This window comes from Lactuca sativa, chromosome 9 (genome assembly GCF_002870075.4).
Source record: "Lactuca sativa cultivar Salinas chromosome 9, Lsat_Salinas_v11, whole genome shotgun sequence".
In the NCBI taxonomy this organism is placed as follows: Eukaryota; Viridiplantae; Streptophyta; class Magnoliopsida; order Asterales; family Asteraceae; genus Lactuca; species Lactuca sativa.
In genome coordinates, this window is record NC_056631.2 from 24315071 (window position 1) to 24321683 (window position 6613).

Here is a 6613-nt window from a genome sequence, read left to right on the forward strand (position 1 = left end):
GCTGATTATTGTTTGACCCTTTCAGGTGTGAACTAACTATTGAGTGAATGCGCTAATTCACATATTGCACGAGTTAAATGGTCTTAGGGTAAGGGGTTTGGTCCTGCTGCACAGCTCTTGTCTGAGTCTAACTGTTTTAGGATTGAATCTTTTAGCCTAAGACTGTTTAAGTTGTGTAGTATGTGATAGTGTTCATGCGATAGTCATCTGGAACCAATGGAGGGTCGTGGAAAAGTTGGTGGTAGGATGAGTTATGTGTGATCATCCGGCCAGTTGGGATATGTTAGCCTTCCTCTAGGAAGTGAGGATAGAGTGCATGAGTATGTTACTGTGTATCCGAGATGCTGGGAGATAGAGATCGGAATTTCATATGAGAATCCGTCTGATTTTATTATGTTTTAGTGCCAATTGACTCCACTACTTGAATGCTTCTTGATTTTTGTTTTGTGGGACTCTTAAGTGATGTGATTTAGTTGTTAATTAAATATATTAAGTTACACGTAATCAAGCTTGAATAATATCATAGTTATGGGTTTTACCCTATTGCGCAGCTCTTGTCTGAGTCCAACCGTTGTAGGGATGAGTCTTTTACTTGAAGGATTATCTGAGCTTTATTACATGTGATTGTGTTCACGAAGTATCTAACTGACGTTATAAGGAGTTCTTTAGCAGCTGAGGATAGGGGTGGGGGTTCTAGGATAGCCTATGAAGTATTTTTAGCGCGATTGTTTTCTGTTTAGCAAGTGCTCGAAAGTATTATTATAAGTAGGTCTTGGAAGACCCAGGATGGTCCTTGAAGAAAGTATAGATATGTGTGGAAAGTAGTATTGGGCTCGTACTACTGAAAGCACAGGATCCATACTCGAAACAAGGAATGTTTTGGGTATTCTAAAGACTGGTCTGGAGAGGTTAGCATGGTTTGATACCATTATTCGTGGCAGTAGCTCTGTATCTTTGAACTTTGGTTATGGTTACTAAGGCATGGATGAGCTTTTCGGTTTTGCGGTCTTGAAGGTTTTGCTCAAGGCCATGCATTCGAGTCGTGGGACTCAAGGATGGATCGACCGTAATGATCGGTTGGGGAATTGCAGTTGGAAGTAGAATGGTTAATTGACGGTTTGGTATGTCGCTATCAATAGCAGCAATTTTTCCCTTCAAGACTTCCAGGTTCGGAAGAGGAGTAATGTGGCTTGTGAATTGCAGTGTTGGGATGTAATCCAGTATGGGGATTGTTGGTCACGATGTTTGGAGACAGATTGTCAGCGCGGTAATTCACATGTGGGTTGATGTGATATGGATGTCGGTGATGTGATCTAAGGGCGTGTTCTTGGGTGTTAGGTAGGCCAAGTACCGGTTTGGCGGTTGGAATTGCAGGTAAGGAGTGTATGTTTTGGATCATAAGTTGGTTTTGGGTTATGCTCTTATAAGGGAACCTCATTGTTAAGTGGTCATGATTGGGAAATTCAGAGGCCTTCAGCTGAAATTCTAGATTCTCTTTGGATTTTTTTTATCCTTATCTGGAATATCATCATGTGTGTATTTTATTCCCGGGGTCAGGGATGGTTGTACCGGGTTGAGTCGGTTTGAGTTATGGTTTGGTTTTAACACCCATGGGTGGTAATTCGAACCCTATGTGGGGGAGAACTAGGTATTCTGCTTGGTGGATCATTGATCTGTTCGGATTCATGTTATTGAATAATGTATTTTTGGGTTCTGCGATGCGAGTGTGTGGGATCTTGGTTCAGGGTTTGGACAAGGAAAGGGTATATAGTATATGTTAATTGTATAAACGGTTTCAGGAGACACCGAGGTTTTCACTTAGCAAGAGGTGGGTAATCATGGAGCTCGTTGCAGCTATTGGTCCCTTTTGGGGGTGCTAATGAATAGATAAGGAGCCGCTGGGATTTCGCAGGATGAGAATCGGCGACGGAAGGAAATTGTCATTTGGTGGTATGGATTTCTAATTATAATCTAGCTTGGGCAGGGATCGATTAAGGAATCAGTTTCGGAAATTGGTATGTTCATGATTTTTTTTGGTCACATCGGTTGTCTTTCAACAAGGGTTCTCTGAAGGATTCAAGTGGTGTCGGTGGAAGTTCAATGGATATGTCAACTTGTCATCAAATATAGTATGTTTTATGCTCCTTTGGTCTCTGGGCATGTTCAAACTCAATGGCGGTATGGAATTTGGTTCATAGCAGGCTTAGGTTGGGTGGCATTCAGGATCACATTAGAATTCTTCTAGAGTTGGTTGCGAATTGGTGGAACCTGTTTAGTCTCAATCAAGTATAGAATCTTGTTTCGATCGATAATGAGGATGTCTTCTGTTAATGATTGAGGGATATGCATTGTGGTAATTCATTGTGTGCATGTGGGCTGGACAAGATAGCTTTGGGGCTTTGATCAAAATTTCCACATGGTTCTTCTGGGTGATAGCCTTTAAATTGGATCAGGGGTGCAACTGTCATCCTGTTCTCGGGTTGTGGGCAACCATGATTTCATCGGGCTTTGCATTTTTTGCAGCTAGTTCTGTGAAAGGGATTGGACGTGGCCTTGTTGTGCAATTAGTGTTGAGAGGGACATTGTTTAGGTCCCTACTAGGCAGTGGAAATAGTCGAGGGTCCTTTTGGCCATGGTGTGAGTCGCGAGTTCCAGATATAGGTTGTGGTCTCAATGATTGATTAATTGATTGATGGATTTCTTCTGATTATGATGCTTTTCGTATTGGTGCATTGACGGAAGTCGAGAGGCTCTCAATCGGCTGGATTGGATAAAGGGAACAATTAAAGGTTGCTGGGAGTATCGGTCGTATATCAGAAAAATCTCTTGGGATGTTTGCATTATAACTGTGTTTGCTCGCAAGCTGTTATGAGGGACTGATTATCAAGGTTGGGAACTGGTCATGAGGTCTCAAATCAAAAGTTCTTTGTTAATGTATCATGTGTTTTGCTTGATGGGGGTACACCTGGATTGTTAAGGACTGAAGGTAAATGTGGAATTCCAGGAATTTTCATCTTTACTCATAGGAGTAGTGGATGGAATGACGTGTCAGGGAGTCACAGATTAATTAAAGGCTTTTGTTGCATCTTATGGAATTGGGATTAGTGGAAATTTCTCAATTAGGGTGTTGATTTCTTTTCAATAAGGAATTGTATTTTTGGTTTGGAGCGGAGTAGTGATGGTGGGCCTTTATCCATTAAAGTTAGCAGAATGCAAGGAATTCCTCCGTCTTCAGTATGAGAATTATGCTTAGAATGGGTTTGATTAATGGAAGGCCATTGTGTGTTAGGGTCGAATTTTATCAAGGATCTGGCAGGTGGCCGGGGTATATGTTTTTAGGTATCTGTGAATTAATTCAGGCTGAATAGGTTGTTCGATTACGGTTGTGAAGTTGAGTCCTTACGGGAGCAGTTTTGATCGGTTCTGTCAGTCTTGGAGTTCATCATTGTCCAGGGTTTTCAATTTCAGGTATAGCGGTTGGTTACTCGTTAACTTAAGGAAAGGTTGAGATTCATTCTTTGGTAGGGCTAATGATATCTTCTATTTTGGATTCAGCATCAGAAACGGTGGGCGGTCACCAGAGTGAGGTGACTTCCCCAGTCGTTTTTGGGATTCAGGGAGTCCAGTTATGATCATTTAGTTCAATAAAGGAGATAATAAGAAATGATTTCGAGGACAAAATCTAATTTAAGTGGGGGAGAGTTGTAACACCCGAAAATTTGAGGAGCAATTTTGGGAATGGATCACCTTTTGAGGATTTGACACGGCATGTTGGAGGCACCAACACGACATGTCCAAATACAAGGAAACACGGATTTCATTAAGGACAACACGGAGTGTTGCTTCATGGAACAAGTATCCAACTCCTTATAGAATCTCTTCCAAAACATGGAAGTGAACTGCACATCTCGATCTGAAACCACTGAGACGGGAACCCCATGTCGTGCTACAGCCTCCCGGATATAGACATCTGCTAACTTCTCCACGAAAATGCTCTCTTGAATAAGGATGAAATGAGCACTATTGGTCAATCGATCCACGATGACCCCAATCAAATCCACTCCTCGTGTGGTCCGCAATAGATTTGTGATAAAAATCCATCGTGATCTCTTCCCATTTCCACAGGGGAACACCCAACGGCTCCATCTTGCCATGAGGTGTAACGTCCCAAAAATTTCAACAAATTTAAACTTTTCAAAAAAACCCTTTACTAATAAAAGTGTTTACAAAAACATTGTTTCCAAAACATGAATTAAAATGAGAGTCTCCCAATATCCATTCAGTTGTAAAACCAAGGATGTGTACGGTCACGCCTTCACCTTGCCACGTTCCTCTGAAACACCTGAAACAATAAACTGAAACTGTAAGACGAAGCTTAGTGAGTTCCCCCAAAGTACCAACATACAAAAAAATAACATATACAAACAAGCATGCTTAGCTACGCATGCCTGGCCCAATCAGCCTCAGGTTGGAATACCAAACATGTCGAGTCCAATCAACGATCGGGTTGGAATACCCCAGGCCCAATCATCCATCAGGTTGGAATGCCAATACAATATGGGTCCAATCAACCATCGGATTGGAATACCCCAGGCCCAATCAACCATTGGGTTGGAATGCTAATACACTATGGGTCCAATCAACCATCGGTTTGGAATACCACATGCTCAATCAACCATCGGGTTGAAATGCCAATACACTATGGGTCCAATCAACCATCAGGTTGGAATAACTCAGGCCCAATCAACCATCTATTGGCTCACGCACATAGTAGTAAAGCCTCAACCACCAACAAATATGTGCACATATAATAGATAATCATATAATCAGTCAACCGACAATCAGACAGATCTACAGATCCCTAAGCATAGAATCATCCTATATACCAGGATACAGATCTAACAGGCCACTACAACACGATAACATACTATCACATAACATGATATCTAATCCAATGGGCAAACCTTGGTGCCTTCGACCCATATGTATAGTGAGGAAAACTCCCCTGAAGCAGCAAAACATAATGAAACCACTGAAATGGATAAGACGGTCTGTCCAACTTGTTAAACACCTATAACCACATTAATAATCATTCCTTAGCTCATATTTCAAATATGTACTATTAATATTTTATAATATACACTCTTATTAACTATTAAATTTTTTAAAAAAATAATCACCATTATGGAAATCAATATAATTACGAGATCTCTCATACTATAAATCTAATAATTTAGAAAACTTATATATTTATTTTAAAACATAACTTCTTGCCCATAATCTCATAAATCCAATATTATTATACTAAGTTCCATTAGTTATATAATTATCTTTATCTTTATCTTTACTATATTATTAAACATATTGACAATTTCTTGAAATTTAAGAGGTATACACATTACAACATAACGTACAACCTTATCAAGCTTATATCGTACCGCGTTGTATCTTTACGCTATCTCTGGATCTTGAAAATACTAAGGTGCTGTTTGTTTTTCTGAAGCCAAAATGTCTGCAGTCTGCGGACCACATTTGCAAGCCTCTGCAGCAGAAGAGGTGGACCAAACATTTGCAGTCTGCAATAAGAAGACTGTTTGTTTTTTATGTGTTGTTTGTTTTTTCTCCGTAGATCTGCGTAGGCTCTTTTGTCTGCGCGGCACAGACCATGCACAGACTTAAAGGTTTGCAGTGTGTTTGTTTTTCTGAAGTGCGCAGACATAAAAACGTCTGCGCGAGGTCTTCACCACACAGACTTGGGCCAACATCTTCTAACGTCTGCGAGTGTTTTAAACCTAAAAAACAAAAAACGCGTCTTCTATTGCATCCGCCTCCATCGTCAAACCTTCCCACGGTCCACAGAACCATCCATCTTAATTCCATCGACCATCGAAGGCATCCCCGTCGCCGATTAGCACCCGCGTCGCCGATTAGCACCCTCGTCGCCGCCTGCTCTCCGATCGACGGCATCAGGCGCGCATTTGGACTTGTACAGCGATCGATTCAGGCGACCAGCGTCGACCAACGAGGCATCCTTGTCGCCGATTAGCACCCCCGTCGCCGATTACCACCCTCGTCAACGCCTGCTCTCCGATCGAAGGCATCAGGCTCATCTCGAATTGTATCGCGATCGATTCAGCGACCAGCGAAGCGAACATGTATCTTCCTTGCGTTTTTTTTAGTTCTAACATGAAATTGATGATTAATTGGTTTTTCTTGTTATCCCTCCGCCAGTGGTTCTCAATCAAACACCCTTCCAGTTTTCTTTAAGCACTTCTCTATTTGGAATTTCCGCTCCAACTTTTGGCATTTGTGCTTCAGAGGGCAAATCCGGTAATTCCACTATCCAGGTACACCTCCACCACTAGCATATTCTTGTTAATTGTTATTACAATAGATGTATATCAGATCCTTCACAATATGCTATTACAATACATGTTTGATACATGATCAGATTAGGTTTTTGCATACAAAAAGAATGGAACCAAAGTCATGTATCATGTTTGATTGATATTCTGGAAAATAATATAAATATATAGAGCCTATTTTGCTGAAAATTAAGAAAATTAAAGAAAGTCTTGCCTTTTCTTTTCATGTTTATGTATCATAAGTAGTG